Consider the following 18874-nt stretch of genomic DNA (forward strand, 5'->3'; position numbering starts at 1 on the left):
AGAAGCAATGTAACCTAATGGGTTCACAAAATCCAGTTCCCTCATTCTGTTTGTCCAGTTCTGCTGGCTAACCCTGAGTTACGTCTTCATATTTTGTGTCTTTTCTCTATTAGAAATGGGATAACAACAACGACTTCCTCTGCTGACGAGAGGCTCTATCAGCGAACTGGCTAGTAAAGCAATTATTTATCACCTCAAGTATCCTACATAGTGCCCCAAACCAAAGCTGGAACAGACATTAAAGTGAAGAGGCCACCAATGAGCTAAAAACTTTGAAGACTTAAAACTGGCTGCTTCGAGGTCACGAAGTTAAAATAGTAACCATGGGTGGCATAAATAGAAAACTTCAGAGTAAAATTAAAATTAACTTGTCCAGCAGGCACAGCAATCTCTGCACTAACACTAAAGGACAAGTTTTTCCCATTTACCATCCCTGTGATACCTCACTGACCTGCTCGAGTTCTTACTAGTGAGCTCCGTGATACTGGCTACCAAAATACTCAGTTCACTTTGTCAAAAAGCCACATACCTCTCATACAGACAAATCCAGCAGGACATGTTTCACACTGGGACTTATCAAAGAGGTTGAAGTCATTGCCAACTGTTCCTGGAGGACAGGCGTTGCTGGGAGAATGAGAGCTGGATGACCCCGCTGGGCACACGTACCTAACAAAACAGAGCAGGCTAGCAGGTCAGATGCTTCAATGCAAGACAGAAACAAACCTTGTGCCCTACCAAAATACTAAGATGAGTGCTGGGAAGAAGGTGAAGCACTTGATACTGTGGCTGACAGCAATGTGACAACCAATAATGCAAAAATCATTAAAATGAGGCACTGTGAAGAGACTGGTGCTGTCACACATTTTTCACCAAAAGAAAAGTGGGTTATTCAGCCAGGTCGCATTGTTCATCACCATGGGAAGTGTGGCCTGGCTTCATTCTTGTCTATTTTTACCATCTTTTCCGTGGCAATAGCAGGCAGAAGGACCTTCCACCAGAACAGTCTACATCACATTGGTTTACCAGAAACTGTAATAAAATCTTGACATAGCAATGGATGTCACCTACCTCTCACTATGCACAAAGCAAAACCAATGCAGGTGAAATACAGGCACAGACAAAAAGAAGCACAGCAAACAACCACGGCTTACCCCGGTAAGCACTCCGCGTCAGGCTGGGCTAAGCCAGCCTGAGTACAAGCTCTCCCCGCCGGGCAGGCTCTGCAGTCAGAGGCTTCGTCCTGTCCTTGCAGAGGATTGAATGTACCTGGTTGGCATGGGACTGGAAAACTTGCTCCAGCAGGACAGAAATACCCAGCTGGGCACTTCAGACACAATCCAATTCCTAAAGAGAGAGAACACATTTAAGATCCCAAAGGGAGCATGAACTGCTGACAAAACAGAAGGTTCTAGAAAATATGATTCCTTTGCTTTCACCTACAGCAAGAAAGTATAGGGGAGGTTCATTCATACCAACAATAAAGTTACTGCAAAGCCAGAAGGTGGTGGTATTGGATTAGCTGAATGTTACTGCAGCTGAGTGGGTTGAGTGGCTGATGGAAGCGATAAAACCATCTGGGCTGTGTTCTGAGTCGATAATACAAGAAATGGGATACATTAAAAAATAAACAAAACCATAAGCCTTAAAACACACTCTCTGCTGCAGGTATGTTTAATAACCATGATGCTTAGTCCTCAGTTGTAAGAGAGCCTGGGCTTTCGACAAAAGCTGAGCTGCTTCTGTGTTTGCATTCTGAATACAGAGACAGATGAGCAAGCTTCACAGTCTGGAGATATACTCAGTACAAGCACATGGATACCTGCTGCGACCTCATGGAGCTCTTAAAAAACGCCTTAAGCCGACAAAAGCTTCATGACATAGATTAGCACCCCCAGCAAATCAGGGTACTGCCGTTTTGTAACCGGAGTCCAGGCCACTTGGCTATAGGGACAGAAAATTTCCATTTCTTGCCTGAAGTATGTCGCACAACACAGTGTGGTGCAAATGGTGGATGCAGCCTACTACCACACCAGTCATCATTTACCTTATGGTAGGGTACCTGAAATATTCTAGGGCTTGTCACAGTTTACTCATGTGTCCCCTGCCTATCTTGCAGCAGGCGTTGTCCTGCCTTTGCCAAGTGTTCCTTAGGAGATTTGACAACATCATTACATGAAGTAGTACAGGCATAGCATAACAGCTCACATTATTAAACCGAAAGAGTTTTTAAACTCTAATTTACTTTGCAGCTTCTGCAGTGTTTTTTCAGGTGGTACTGGCCCTTGTCCCTTGAATTTTGCTGTCTTGATGAGATGTAAGGTTTGTTCCTTGCTGCACCGTGTAAATGCACTTCTGGTTTTAATTTCAGAAGTGGGCAGAAAGCAGCAGTTTCCTGGACTTCGATGGTGAGAAAAAATCATTCAGCAGTCAAGATGCTTTAGCAGCTCAGTCATCCACTACAAAAGAAGTTATCAAATAGAAAAATGTATGGTTTGATTTGAAGGAGATACCGCCACAAATCCGGTGACTCTAAGGAGATTCCATGGATGTTCCTTTCATCCAGCTCTAGTACTGCCTGAGCCAGAGGCTAGTAAGTAAGTACTCTAACTGCCAGACCCTTCATAAGAATGTACTTAACAGCATGATTTACAGTGAGAATTGTTGCACCCACTGTCTAAAATGAAGATCTGCTATGGCACAGACCTGGCAAACACGAGGAGCTGCTGCTGGGTGTGCGAAGTGTCTCTTTGGGCTTGAAACTCCCTGCTGGGCATGGAGGGACCGCAAGGCCATCGGAACAGAAGTGACCTATAGAGAAGAAGAACATGACATGTGGTTCAGAAATGACATTCTGGACAATTCAGACTCAGAGCAGAGAGTGCACATTGCGGGGGGACAAATGGGAAAGCACAAATATTTGCTGGCTAAAAAGAAGAAAAAAAGGATTTAACTGTGGCATCAAAGTACCACTGCTATGCTGAAATATATTGCTATATATCAGCACAGCAATGACACTTCATTCACACACACGCAATACTACTAAGTGCACAGATTATATATAATTAAAGTCAGTCAAACCGTGAAAAAGAACGCCGGGAATCCTCAGGCCTCTCCTGGTTGTGACGGTATTCAAATTTCTTACTGTCAACGGGCTTTGCAACTGGGCTGGATGACTTATGCAGATTTAAGAACACAAGAGGGACTAGCATTAACACTGAAAGCAATGAATTTCAGCATGAGATCTTCTGCATATACTTAACCTGTTGATCATCTACTCAGAGATCTTCCCCCGCTCTCTCTAGGTTCTGTGGTTGATAACCAGGAAGAGAAACCTGACTGCAGCCTCTGGCTGACCTTGCACTATAAATAATCACAATATAGTAGCAAACCTGTCACTCTAAAATCTGTGCTCTAACATGCCCGTGTCTGTTCACTTGTTCAAACGTTTGGAGAGTGAAACTTATAAATACTACCTTAAGTCCAAAGAAGCCAATGTTTCCTGATTTTTTTTATGGTGCCCTCTATAGAGCACAGTAAAGTATAATATGATAGACATCCACAAAACCACCATCACTTTCCATGTATGACTGAGCTTGTGATAGATGAATTATTTGCTACTCATACCTAACCCCAGGCACTGGAAATAAGAAATCTTCTGTTCTAGTCTCTCACCTATGCATTATATATAACTACTGAGATCTTGGTCTAGCAGGATCTCTTTAGCTACTCCATTTCTCCTTCTACTGGACAATGTGTAAGATACCCAGAGTACAGGAGCTCTTCATTATTTAGTAAGAGGGATTCTAATTACAGACCTAAGAATCAAGTTACTGGGTTTAGTGACTCTGCAGAAGGCACCTGGAGCTCTTCATTAAATACTTCATTTTTACATGCAGTACAGGGCTTCTAGGAGAGAGAAAAGCTTGGTAGGACTGCAGACCACAGACTGCATCCCTGTAATGACTTATGCGTTCTTTTGCAAATCCACAGCTACACCATGATCTCCCTGTAACGCCTTTTTGCGATCTAGGGTACAGGTGGGCTAGGAAATACGAATTAAAGTCTGAGGGTATGTGGAGGGAATAACCTGTACCCTCACTGAAGAGAGGCAGGCTACCAGTCTGGGCAAAACAAAGCTTTGGCTTTTTGTATCGGGATTATTTCCAAATAGCAAACGCTCCCAGAATGTATCTTAAGGTGGTTTCCCAAGTTACACCATCATTTCCTTTGATGGATGGTTTCAGCTAATTCATCACGTGAAATGACATTCTATACCTATCACAATTTCAAAAGATAACCATTTTGCAGCAAAAACATAGTCTCTCCTCGTCTGTTCCCCTGGTGCCTAACTCTGCATCAGCATCTCAACGAGGAATTTGTGACACCCAACGACGACACACTGCAGTTTCCTAAACATGAGCTTATTTGGATTTCTTTCAGAGCATCAAGCAGAAAGAGAAATTAGGTAAGAAAACTACAACAGGTCCCTGATTCCTAATGCCTACGCTTGTCACCTGGGAATACAGCACCCACTATGAATGGGTATTTGTGATGGGCAGTGAGTCAAGGTCCTGAAGTAGAGGAACCTGTAACTGTGTGTGCATCAATTTTACAGATGATCAGTTAAATTCAGAGTGAGAGAGCTGTTTTCTGTGTGGAAAGAGAAAACAAAAGCATCCCTTGTTGCTCAGCAACACTTGCACATTCAGACATATCAGTTGATGTTCCAAGGCAACATCAGCTAGACCTCCCCAATAAACCCAGCAAGCATGATGACTATAAAAACTGATGTGATTCTTGGTGTTCTCTCATTTTCATATTCTGCTTTTCATGAACTCTTCTGAACCACAGCTGCTTCATCTCAGGAATCGTATTTAAGGCTCCAGTTTTACAGTGACACAAGGAGCCTATCTCTGTTCTAATACAGCCAGAGCAAAATGTCATTTCAGTCTCCTGAAGTTCTATATTTTACTGTACAGAAGATGCTCGTGAGATGTACTTACCTGCCGGGCAGGGCTGGCACAGCAGAGTGTCCTCAGTTGAGAAGGAACCAGGAGTGCAGGTTACACAATGAGTGCGGCTTGGGTTTGGCTGCTGACCGGCCAAACAGTGCTAGGGGGAAGAAATACAAATTCATACCGCTGAAAGGTTTTGCTGCACAAACCTGTGTCCCAGGGAGGCCTGAGTCAGGACAAAGCCCAGTACTCCATTCTGTCCTGTGCTTCCTCCTTCTTCGCCCTCTCCTCCCTTCCCAGCACTGCTTCAGCTCTGTTCTCTAGGGACGATTTCTAGAAGCAAAACCGGCACTTCAAACTCTAAGCTTCTTTGGGTCCTCAGCTGAGGTTTTAGTGGTAGCGGATGAAGCAGTAACATGCTCAGAATTTAGATGAGAAATATTTATTTCTCTTAATATAGGCTACTTGTGGAAGACCTTGGATCTACTATACCACGGAAGTGTTTTGAATGCTTTTGTTTGATGCGGAAAGGTCCACACTCTACTATTAAACCAGGGAAGCCTGTCTTCTCTTGACGATATATTCATGTTCAGGCCCTGCCCATCCAGAAAGATGAAAATTTGCCTTGGGAGAATAACATGCTCATTCCGTACCTGTCTGCTCTGTCCATCCGGGCAGATGTATCCCTCTGGACACTCCTGACACTCCAACTCTCCCTCTGGCGAATACCGACCAGGACTGCAGCTCCTCTGCACACCACTACGTGGATCGCAGGAATAGCCATCCGGACATGCACGGCACCCAGCTCCGCTCTCTAGGCTGAGATAGCCACGAGGACAAACCTGCAGTGACACAAAGGGCATCAGATCCACAGAAACATATTCTTTACATGAATAATGTAAAACAGCAGTTTCAGACATTCTCAGCTCAAGTGCCAGAAAGAAAGGATCTTGGATAATCTTCAAAATCTGGCCTACATCCTCTTGAGAGCTTCAAACATGTGCTTTTTGCTGTCAGTGGTGTAAACAATGAATGGAGGGAGTGCTGCCTGCTGCCTACCTGGAGGGCAACCTGCTTTCTCTGAGCCAAATCAGAGCCCAGTACAGTGCAGGAATTTCATGAAAAATTTCAAAGCAGATTACAAAATCTGGGAATAAACCTGAAACTGGATGATTCAAAATACATGGAAGTAGAAGCAAAAAGTCCCACTTGACCTGCTTGCTCTCTTCCCCTGTCCTTCAGCTCACCTGGCAGGCTGTGACGTCTGCTTGAGCGGTCAGTCCATTGGCTGTTCCCAGCGGACATTTCCTTGGAGCTGCTTGACCCCCAGGGCAACTGGATCAAAAATAATGAAGTTATAAAATTAAGTTCTTCCACTTCTTTGGAATTCTATCCCCTATCAGCAGTATGGGTGTTGTACAGACACGGGAAAATCATCCTCACTCTAACTGCTCTCACAAATGTGCTTTTAGCCACAGAAGATCAGATTCCTCTAGAACCTCATAAGATTCTAACACATATATAGGAGTTTGAGGTGCATCACTTGGATTGCACACACAAGGACCGAATTTGCAGTAGGACACTGACCTTAAAGTTCAATACAGTTTGAACAATACCTGTTTTTTGTAATCCATTTTGAGATCTTGTCTGAAAACTCTGCAACGACCATTTCTACTTTCATTTAAAGTGGGCCACGTGTGGGAGAGAAGGCGGTCTCAATTATCTTCTTCTGAGGAAGAGAGAGCGTGCTGGTGACGATACACCAGAGTTTAAGACAGCTTTCCAACTGAGGGCTTGCTTGCAAAATAGCCCCAGGTTGTCTGATAGTCTGTGTGTTGGGTTCAGCACCTCTGCGTAGTAACCACCAACCCCCTGCAACTCACTGTTCTTTGTGCCCAGACTTCTCCATCCTCAGATTATTGCTCTGTACCCAGTTTACATCCCGTTATCTGAATGGCACGTCGGTAAGTAAGTAGCAAGGACACAGAATTAATTTTCCAGGGAGAACTCCCTGCACTGGGGGCCAAAGATACCCTATATTATTCTTTTAAGTTGAAAATCAGCCTAGACTTTGCTGCTGCTACAAACACAAATAACATTCCTGCCTCTCTTAAATACACAGTACACAAAATGTACGACGCACAAAACCTCTCCCAAGCAATCTCAAAGGGAATCTGGTTTTGTACATTCCCCGCAAACGCAGAGACTGCCACACATTTTACTGAGACTATTGTACCGAAGGGGAGCTGTGAGTGCCATTTGCTGCAGAAAGCCCCAGAGTGCATTTTAAGTCAAAGACAGTGGTTTTCCTGGTCAGCTGATTATCCATCTATAAATAAGGGACTGTCACTTGGCTTTGTGTCCCACCTGCTTGTCTGCATGACAAGTCAGCTCTCGGAATATTCTCAACGTACAAATGATGTTCCAAATGTGTAACTTTCTTATTACGCAAGTTTAAGCACTGAGTGGGAAGGAAGGAACAGACTTACTAGAAACCTGTAGGACATTCCAAGCAGTTGCCAGCTGTGTAGTAATGTCCCTGTGTGCAGTCTATGAGACAGTGGGTCTGGCAGTCCACGCTGCAATCTGGAGAGAGTGAAGAGGTCCCTAAAAGAAAGCAAAAGACATACATTTAAGGTACAATGAACAAACATTCAAGATTCTAAGCTAAATGACCTATGGTCTGTGTAAGAAAGTTACCCACTCACCTCTCAGGGGGATCCTAAGGCTACAGAACAAAATCAGCCAACTCAAAGCATTTGCCATAGGAGTTAGTAAACAGTTCTAGGAAAACAGCAACAAAAAAGCTCAAAGCTTATGTTTACAATGTTTCTTGAGCACCTGGTGTTGCCTTTGTTGAAGCCCAGCGTAACCAAATCCCTCCCAAGTAATCACTTTTCAATACAGCCTGAAGTGAAATGAACACCGAGCTGCAGAGAGAAAATACGGCCAAAGCATTAATCCCATGGAGCTCCCTTGCAGCACTACCGACACTAAAAAGTGAGAAAACTCATTTAAACATGAAATAAATGCATACCTTTCAAGCACCCACTATGCAGGGAGCTTAAAAGGATGTTTGTCAACACTTTGCATATCCGACTGTCCAACAAGATGATCCCATGAAAAGGACACCACAGAATCATTAATTTGTTGTTTTACCTCAGCATCTTGGTGAAATAGTCCCTCTTTGCCAGCTACTTGTTCCGCAGTTCGAGGTTCTTCGTGGGATTTAAAAACCCAGAGGAACTCTTCCTACAACCGGATTCTCCCTTGTAACGTCCACTACCCACCAGCTAATTTTTCCCTTCCCAAGGTAACTCTTTGATGATGCACACGGTTAAATTTCATCAAAGCTACGGCAGTGCTGGGGAGCAAACCAAATCACAATTCTACTGCAAAAGTAAACAAGCAGATCGTATCCTAAAGCCATTCCATGAACATGCAGCGTCAGAACAGACCTTTTTCTTTTTCAATGTACTTTTAGAAATAACACGAAAACCACAAGGTTCAGTACCTGCTCCAATGAAGACTGCAAAGAAAATATAGATGTTTTTTTCTGTAAATTCCAATGATGTCAGAGCATCTCTAACCAGCAGGGAGCAGAAGCTCTAACCGTCACGGCTCAACGTCTACAAAGAGGCCTCACGCCTGTCTTCCTAACTAGCAAAGCACCATCTGTTGCACTTTATAAAGTCTTTAATTAAACTCCTTCGGTAGGACTCAGATGTGTCTGCTTCTTCGTATTCTACAAACAATTCCTGGAAATCTCTGCAATTATCTTATATTACAAGCAAGAATTACCAATTAAAACCTAATCAAAGCAGTGTAAAGGCAGGCACCACGCCAACTGCTGCTGATTTTTTCCTATCTTTGACCTGCTTGTCCCTGGTACTTCAGAAAGTTCAGAAGAGATGGAAAACACAACGCAAGGCAGAAACGATACGACAAGGGGTTAGATTCGCTTTGTCTCATTTCCAGTTCCCTAATTGACTATAGAATCTCAGATTTATGCAGAGATAACCCACAGGTCAAATTCAGCCCTGCGGCACGTGCTAGAGCAAGGCAAAGGAGGATCCGCTATTTATCTACAGCCCAACTGGGGCTCTGAAGGGGTCGGTGACTTGCAGTGTGTCACACACCCCACCACTACAGCACAAAGCCATCGAGACTTCCCAGTGCTGAACTCGAAACCTCTCAAAACAGGTTCTGACATCCACTGGGTCTGGACCAATTTTGAACCAGCCCACTGCCCCAGCCACACTGGCTCCTGGTGTCAGCAAAAAGAACAATCTGGCCTGGTGTTTTTCTCCTCAAGTGCGCTGCTACAGAAACGAAGTGCTGCGAGGGCAGCAGAATAACCTGGGACTCGCTCCAGGACACTGCGATTTACTTTCAGGCAGCAGCAGCACCATTCATCTGAAACTTCACAAAGCCCTGTACAGTTTACGCTGATGCTAAGCCATAAGTATCTGTTCCCAGCTATAAAGAAAACAGAACCTTGCTATTATTTCTTTCTCTTCTGTCAAGAAACAAATAGACACAGATTGAATTATAAATCTAAGCTGTTGGGTGCAACACACAGAAATGCAAAGACAACTCCAGCAAGGAAAATAAATCCTCGTCCTTTTCTCGATTTCAAGCATTGGAGGCCTACTAAGTATCAGCATATTCATTCCTTTGGGATACAAAATAGCTCAGCTTCCAGAACTGACACACTCATCTTCTTTCCACCACCGATCTGACTGTTGCTCCAGCAGACCTGAACGTATTTGAAAAAGCTCCTGTTTTTCTTGAATTGTTTGGCCAGTCCTAAAGAAAGCAGTCAGCCTTGTAACATGAGTAGTCCCTCACAAAACAGGAAAGCACCATTTTTCTTTATTTGAACACTAAAACCCAGTTCTGCTCAGCTCATTGCCAGCAGTAATAGACCCCCAGGTGTGTGGGCAGCAGCACCACCGACCTTAGCACAGGAAGACTGCCCTCTTGTGAATGCACCAGAAGGGACGGGAACCACCTCAAACCCTGCAGAAAGCCGCAGTCCCCCTGAAATCAGTTTCCATTACAACGTTAAATGCTGAATTTATAAAGGCAAAAAACTACAAAGAGGAAAATTAAATGGTATGACAGAGAAAAACAGAAAGATCTTCAGACAAACTGAAACGAAGCTGCAGTACAGCTTTCCCAGACATCTCCAGGAGGCACAGCACAGATTGTCAATGGATCAGGGGAGGGCAGAGCTGCAAGGACAGGCGAGGGGGTAGAAAACAAGGGGGGATGCTTCGGTCCAGAGAAATCAACAGCAAAACAGCCCCGGGTTTCTTCACGAAACGCTGCATACACCCTGTATCAAACCCACTTGCATTAAACTCAAGTTTGAAAGAGACTGGTGGGACTAACAAGCAACAACAAAAAGCCGCTGTTTCAACAAAACCTCACACCTCAAGTACGCATGTGGAGTGTCAGAGGCAGCAAAGACAGACAAAGGCACCCATCCAAAAAGGCTTGTCTTGGAAAAGCTGCCTCAAGCACAGGTGGTCATAGTTAAGTGAAAAACGTCAGTAAAAACATAGTCGTTAATTTTTCTTAAAGGGGTACGGTGTGCTCGGTCTGCTCTATACCTATACCCTGAGTCTCCTGTCACACCCCAAATCAAGCTTGAAGTACTTTGCTAACTGCCACATGCCATGTCAGAGCATTTTGCCCCTTTGACAAGGGTTAACTGAAAATGCTTATATTACGAGATGAGCCAAATCAATGGGCAGGAACGGACTGACCCTTGGCTCAGTGTACACTCCTACAGCTTGTGAGTTTTTCTGGTAAATACACACTTAGGAAACACAGCCCAGGGCTCTCGTGGGATATCGTCACAAGGTGGACAACACTTTCAAAATTTCATAAAGCCCGCTTCATCACAGGATATATTTCTGTTGGTGTGTTCTTTGAGAGCCGCACCCTGAGAGGATTGAGGCAGCATTTGTTAAAGTGATTACATAATTATACTGTAATTACTGAAAATTATACTCTGGTGAGACACTGCTGAAAACCTCTAATTTCTTTGTATTTTCCTTAGTGAGAAGGGGACAGGAAAGGGTAAGTGCCTTTGGATCCGTGTTGCCCACCACCCTTCCCTCGCAGCTGTGCCCAGCAGCAATGATGACTGTTGGTACCTCCCAGCTCCTGAGACTGATTAACATCACACAGAACTCCATTGTCAGAAATGGCATGGGAAATCACACCCAGCAGCTAACGCTGCCTTCTGAAGTTTGCACCACTGGAAGGCATAGGGGGAGGTGGCTTAACAAATGGGTTTTGTGCATCACTGAGAAGTAAATAAATAGACAAAAACGCAATCTCATGTGTTGACTTTGTACTACCGGCTCTTGCTTCGGCAGAAAGATTGGATTGTAAACTCAGCAAATCAAAGCTGACTCCTCAGAAAATGAACCCAAAGAAATGGGACCAGTGCTTGGCTAACAAACCAAGCTAATGCTGCAAGTTGCAGGACAATGTGCAGAGGGTTGGCCAAAGAAACCAAGAGAAGCATTTTTTGAGTGTACAGAATAATATAGAGGGTGGGCTACAGCTTCACTATGAAGTGCATAAATTACTTTGCTCAGACTGTGTGGTCAAGGGTAGTTGTTGGGCTTGTCCCCAAACAAACTTCAAAAGTCCAAATCCTTTGCTGTCTCCAGTCTAAGTCAAGAACAGTAACCAGAAATTCCTTGCCCACACACATAGTTCTGACAAATGGACAGTGGTGTGCAGCAGTTGACACGTGATCACAGGAAGCAAAGCAAAATGAACAGTGTTGACCATCACATCAGCAGCTGGGACAGGTTATGATCAGAAAAGGGCACAAGTATGAGGTGTGAATTCCAGGCACAGGGATTAATTCCATCTCTGCTGGTATCAAATTGCAATAACAGAACACTTGATGCTATTCAAGTGGTGCTTATGTGTTTGTCCTTGGAGAACCTTCTCAGTTTGTGTTCATAGTGCAACAATGGATCTTCATTTATTGATGCTGGTGATAAAACAAAGGACAACCCACACCACCTGTAGTCCTTACCAGTGAACGCTCACTCATTTTGAATAACACAACAACTCCTAATCCTATGACAAAAATCCCTCAAAACCTGTTGCAGAACTGCAGCATGAAATACAGAAATCATTTTGGCTTGGTTTTTGTTTTTAAAAAAGAGTAGCTCAGAAAACTCTGTGGAGAGTGATATGGAAAACTGTAGCAGAAGAGGAAGCGAACCATCCTTCGATAAGTTTTTCGGACTAAGTTCCATCCAGGAGAATGAACAAAATTAGACCCAAACACTTTTCATTTTAGTTCCATGAGAGGTGAGATGTGAATAACGCACTCCACATGTAGATTCAATCCATGGATAGGGTACAATGGGTAAAACAAATTAGGTAATATAATAGCTAGGGTGTTACAAATATAGACGTGTAGCATCCACATACATCAGATACCTGGAAATACATGAGCTTCTAGGCATTGGTGAAAGAATAGTTCAGTTATTGGGAAGGAATTTTACCTCAGAGATTCTTCCGTAATAGTGGAGCCTGGTTATAGCGTGTTGCACCTGAAGTACATCTGGAAATACCATGTAGGTATTATGTATACTTCCCTTTTTTACACAATAGTACTAGAAATCTGGTACAGGAGAACAAAATATAGAGCAACTGCAGTCACATAATGTGAGCATCCAAGAGATAAGTGGAGATGAAACAGAAACACTGTCAGCTGTGCATGCCAGCTGGGGATGGTGTTTCTCCCTCACTTTGCTCCACCCATGAGTACAAGAGGGTTCATAATGGGATAACCTGAAGGCCTGTAAACAAGGAAAATGTAGCTTTGATTTAATAGCACATGCAAACCACACAAGAACAAAAACCAGGAATCCAGATAACTCAAAAATTCCACTTCTGTGCATGCATGAAGTGGCAACGCAGTCCAGAAAGGGTAACTTCAAAGGCTCCTAACAGCACCAGATCATTTTTGAGACCCTATCAACACATTTTATTGAAAAAATACTGCTACTACAAACCGAACCGCAGCACTAGCTGCTAATTTGTATAAACTTGCCGTTTTACTTCAAAGTGGCCCCCTCCCATTTTTGTTTTGCCTATATTCTTAATACAATCACACCTCATCCTGCAGTAGGTACCAAAGTCCTTGTGAGTCAGGGCAGCAAGTGTATTTTACATCTGGGATGCTGAGACAATTGATGTAAACAAAGGAATAACTTCTGGGGTGCTACTGTGCTAGCCAAGGTACACACCCAGCCCTTCAGACATTTACAGCATACTACTGCAATTTGACAAGGTTTTCACTAAAAAATTTAAGAGATTTGCTTTCAATTGCAGGCCAAAGCCACCTGGAGTCAAGCAGCTTCCTCTCCATTAGATGACCAGTTACCCTCCAGAAGTGGCAGCTCCGTGGGATTCAACACTAGCAGCTTCTACAGATCCGCCTTTTAGTGCCTTGCCCAAGATGACAAAGAGCACACAGCACAGCAGGAACTGAACTCACCCGAGTCTCACAACTCCGCAGCTTCAGGACCTCCTCCTGCTCAATGCTAACAAAACATTGCTGAAAATCATCACTCCTCTCTGCTGTTCCACCACACTACCTGATTCAACGCATGACACAGAATCAAGCACATATTACCCTATTAAGCCCTTTAAAAAAGCCACTTCCATTCAGCAAGCAACAATATAGCCCCAAAGTGGACACGATCAGCGACCATTTAATCCACAGAAATGCTGCATTTTAAAAGGTCTTTCCTCTGTGTGCTCCTTTAAATGCCAGAGCACATATTATAAAGGAACATTAATTCACAGGCTAAAACACTCCATACGGCCTTTCAGAGAACAAGTAGATAAGTTCACTTGTTTTAAATACCTGTGTACGCATTTGGACCTTGTGTTACATCCTTATCTGCAAGGCACTAATATAGTAGGAAACTACTGCAGGAAGCTAAGTACTTGAATTTATTATCAGTAGCCAACTGTCCCACAGATCTTCACTAAGTTCACACCTCCCCAAACTCTGTCTTATTTATAGAACAGATTTGTAGGCACACCTTGAGGTAACTGTATTTTTTTCCTCCCCCTTTTCTTTCTAAACCCAAGGATTGGGTTGTGAACCAGACCGTGCAATTTTTTTTAATCACTGCTTAGCCTAGCATGAAATTGTTTCCCAGGTAGCAATTAATTCTGCTGCAACTTTCCCACTTGTTGGGTAATGTGCTCTGTTTGAGAAGACTACAGTAAACCATAACTTCCCTGTTATGAGCAGCATTACAACAGCTGTGTCAAACAAACCCTTCAGCATCTCCTGTCAGTGTCTGTCACCAGTTCCTGTGGATTTTTGAGGCAGTAAGAGACAGAGAGGCACTGAACTTGAAATAATGATTTGTCAGCTCTTGACTATGAGAGAATCTTTTACAAAGTAAATATTTTATTGCAAAGGGGTTCTAATTTCATTCTTCATAATTCCATGTTTACTCTAAAATGCAAGGGATCTGCTTCTCTCTTATCTGTATTTTTCCCTTTCGAGCTGCATCTTCCTCAAAACAAAGCAAACAGACCTTTTCAGAATAATTTGTCTCACTTAAAGTGAGCTAAATATGTTTTTCTGAATAGAGTGGAGTTGTGTTTATTTTTGTACCTTTCAGTGTTGTGACAGCGTTTAACCCCCAAGTTGGATTAGTTGCCTTGCTATTATAGTCTGACTCAAATTCCTAAGTTTCCCTCACACTCTCGATTTCTCTTCTTCTGTGAACTCATTTATCTTCATTTAGCCCCTTCCCATTACAGCATTGCCATCCCTGTGTCACCACTTTCCTCCTGAGGCCGTTTTGGCCATGATCCTTGCTCCATCCAGCCACTGTCAGTTTGTTCTCCTTTTGCTAAGTTGAACCATCAGCAAGGATCCCAGGAGGTTGTCTGACTCAGCTGGACTCGCTGCAGGTCACCCAGCTCGCCATGGGAGACTCACCAATTGCCAAGAATAATATCAATCATATGCTGGATTCTCTCACCAGAGCTTCAAGTAAGAAAAAAGTCACTCTGGGAAATTTCACTGCACAAAACACATCTAGTAGGGGAAAAAAGAATTGAAACATCCTTGTTTTTAATAGGTATTCACCCATTTGGTTTACATTTGAAAAACTAGTGTCAATTCCAGTCAAAACAAAGGGGTTTTTGTAGGGGTTTTATTTTCATTGTTCTCCTTTACCCATCCCCCTTTCAGCACGAAGAAAAAGAATTCCAAAACCAGCTCTAAACAGAATTTGTATTCAGAACATTTATTGCTTTAATTATTGTTTGCATATGAAACTTCCAAGAGCATCCCTCTTAGGGGACATCTGCAGCTTGCCAGCCGAACAGCTGGCTGAGAGATAAGGCTCATGGGTTCTTTCCTCTGCCTACTCCATAGGAGTTCCCACCCAGGTATCAAGCAAGTAAAACCTGAAATGCAGGCCTGGGACTGATCTTGCTGACACCCAGGATGGTTTGACATGCCTGCTCTGCTCACTGCGGAGTCCAGACACCCTCCCCAAACTCAAAGTTCAGAGGGAAGTATAAAATTGTACAGATACAAAATCACTACCTTCCTTTAAAGGCACTAACTTGGAAAAGTTGTCAGGCAGTTGTTATTTGAGGGAAAAGATGCCAAAAGAGTCAAGGTAGTATAAGATAAGCAGAAAAATAACCTGATTTTGGCAGGTACTTCACAAGTACTTGTTATTTTCTCAGAAGCTGTATTAGCTATGCCATAGATTCCCAGAAAATCTTAAGTAGATATGTTAAGAGGACCAATGCTTAAAGAAATGTCAAGTGTTTCTTTTTCTCCAGTTTGCACCAAAGCCTTAATTCTGGATGGCTAGGCTGCCATGGTGATTCATGTTTTCAATTGCCTGTTTTCATATTCTAACTCCCTTTTTACATTGCAATCATTGCACGGTCAAGAACTGAGACCCTTCATGAAATGAAACTGCAGCATAATTGATGGCTCAGAAAGTTCCGCATTGAGGCAGATGCAGGAAAACATAGGTTTGAGAGCTGGCTCCATGAGATGTTCACAAGGAAAAAACACTGAGGAAATAAATTGGATTCAACAGTAAGTACCAGAGAATTATTTTCAAAGCAGGGGGTTATTTTGTTCTTCAGTCTCTACTTTTGAACACCAAGATATGCACCACCAGCCCAGAAGCCCTTTCAGTATCAAATACATTAGAACAGGAAAATTATAGTCTGAACTCCCACCACAACAGGAGCAACACAAGTTCAGAAGAAAGATGCTATATTTTCTGAACATCACAGCAGGTATGGAAAGCCATCTTTTTTTAAGGTAACAAGGACAATTACTCAAAAGAACACAGTGGTTGGGAAAAGAACAGCAGCTAGGGGTCCAAAGAGAATTTAAAAAGTCTCTTTGCTACTTTTGGAAAGTGCTCTGCATTCTAGCTAATAGAGAACAAGCTACCCATAGTAGAATAAAACACATAAAATCATGTAGCAGTGAAACCTCAGGAAACCTAACCATTGCATTTCTTTAGGGGAACAGTAAAGCTATTGATGTATTTTTGTACTCCCTCTGTATGAAAGGTGCAGTGCAGGGAAGATCCCAGCAGGTAACTCTGCACAGGGGTACACTGCTAGCACTTGGACACCTGCACAGTTTCACTTACTGCACTCACACCAAGGCCAAAGCCCAGGACGCTGAGGGACAAAGAATGAAAATATCCTTAAAACTACATGCCCCTCCTATCGAGCTTCAGCTTGTCTCTCATCTCCAAGGTCACACATAAAACACAGAATAAATCCTTGCTCTCAATGGGTAGTTTGAGCAAGTCTGAATGACTCCAGAGTCTCCAGACAGCTCACAGAAGTCAAAGGAAATGGCAGCAAAGCACCTGTCCTGAAGGAGGCTCTTGCTTCTCACCACTGCTACAACAGAACAGCAAAGCCATTTGGTGATGAATGTATGGGTTTGTACAACAATAATATAAAAACTGATAAATGAGAATACAAGCACCAGGAGTAAAATTTAAATTAAAAGAACTGTCAAAATCAACTGCAAATGAACTGGTAACCAGTGAAGAGAGACTAAAGGAAGCAGAATGCCATCGTATTTCCTTGTTGCTCTCAGATACACTGTTGCATTTGGAGCAGCATTAGCAAATTACTGAGCAATTCCAAGAACAAAACATTACAGTAATTGATTCCTTTAGTACTAAAGGCCTGAGCTAAGCATTCTGCTTCAGTAGCATTTCCTCAGTCCATTATTTTATGGATAGTGCATCAGCAAAGGAAACTCAGTCCTGTTTTTTATCTCCAAATACTTCCTCTGTGCAGACGCATATTTGTGAGTTGTCAGGTTTTCTCCAACCACTGGGGTAGAGGCAGCTACAGGAAAAAAAAGAGAGATAATCTCACAACAAGCAATATATTCCAAATGATCAAGCTGAAAGGGAAACAAAACAAAGCATTTTGTGATGACAGTCTATATTATCATCTCAAGTGCCTAATTTTCCAAGGTGGTACAACCACATTCCAGAAAATTTCTTGTTCTTTGTACTGTTTCAGACACTGGAACATGGCAGTATTTAGGGGAGTCATATTAACACCTGCATGGAGGCAATAAACCACACATACCATGCACCAAGATTTATGCACAGTGTCTAGAAGAGCTGGGAGTATATAATTTACATGAGCTTTTCACATTATTTTACATAGCACAGAATTCTGAGTCCAATCTAAGTGAAAAAAAAAAACAAACCAAGCATCTTCTCTTCCCTTCCTCACTGCCCATCACTCCCTCAGAACTATTAATCCAACAGGAAATAACCAAAGTAGCCCAGTATCTAAGCCAAGTGGCCTCAGAGAAATACATCTATGTTCTATTACTACAGCTTGCTCCAAGGATAACAACTCAGTAAAACCTTGCCAGAAAAACCGCTCCTATGAGGGGGTCGCATTATCTGAGGATGAAGGACAATTAGCTGTTGTTCTTGCTTCTGTGGCTATTTACTATAGACAAACAGGACATCTCCAGCTACCTACATGATCAATAAAGACAGCAGAAAGGCTCAAAACTAGGGAGTTTTCACCACTGGAGAGTACTCTCTGATCCTGGGCCGCTGAGCCAATTTCAGCATCAATGGACAGCATTTTGGTCACCATCTGAGGTAAATTTAGCTTACAAGCTAAATATCTGCTTCCATTCAGAGGTTCCAGTAGGCAGACACTGCCACATGTTTCCTTTCAAGTGCATTTTCCAAACTCAACTCTAAAACCAAGCAAAAAACCACCTGTGACTGAGTTTGCTTTAAACTCAAGTCCAGCTAACATTAAGCCTTACAATATGTGAAATCATGCCATTTCTGCATGGTTCTACAATGCATTATTTCTCCTCCTGCCCACTTCTGTTAATGCAAACCAATAGCAACATGACTATGCTAACAAATGGTCCCTGCTGATGGCTCTTCTGTTGCAACATTTAATAACCACCAACAAAAATATGTCTGGCTGGTTCAAGAGTAGAACTTGTTTAATGCTTTAATTGGTACTTATTTAAAACAGTTTATTAGAAAGGCAGCACTTTCTGCCTCATTTTACAGCCTGACCTGCCAAGCAGAAGGCCAGCCACTCAGATCAAGCAGGGACACTAATTAACAAGCCCCAGGTCTGCTCTCCCTTTACAAACACATTAGGTGCTACAGTAGGGTCACAGGGGAACAGAGGCAGCACACTCAACTGTTAAAAAGCTTTGTTTCCTTGTTCCAACTCTAGCAAGACAGACTACACATTGATTACACAGCATTTCAGCAACAACATTTGGAAAACGACATTGGGAAAGAGGCTCTGAAACAGTTTTGCAGGACTGCTACTGCTGA

General features: G+C 42.9%; 1 long non-coding RNA gene across 1 annotated transcript in view; it reads right to left on the reverse strand.

Moving 5' to 3' along the window:
* Positions 1-5615: 5615 nt before the first annotated feature.
* Positions 5616-18874, reverse strand: part of LOC139825552 (uncharacterized) — a 36337-nt gene continuing 23078 nt past the window's right edge. Inside the window, exons 4-6 of the long non-coding RNA XR_011735651.1 lie at positions 7445-7562; positions 6203-6290; positions 5616-5797 (exon numbers count right to left, since the gene is read on the reverse strand). This is a non-coding gene — a long non-coding RNA (uncharacterized lncRNA). The remainder of the gene's footprint in view (positions 5798-6202; positions 6291-7444; positions 7563-18874) is intronic.

The sequence above is a fragment of the Patagioenas fasciata genome, chromosome 24, assembly GCF_037038585.1.
Source record: "Patagioenas fasciata isolate bPatFas1 chromosome 24, bPatFas1.hap1, whole genome shotgun sequence".
In the NCBI taxonomy this organism is placed as follows: Eukaryota; Metazoa; Chordata; class Aves; order Columbiformes; family Columbidae; genus Patagioenas; species Patagioenas fasciata.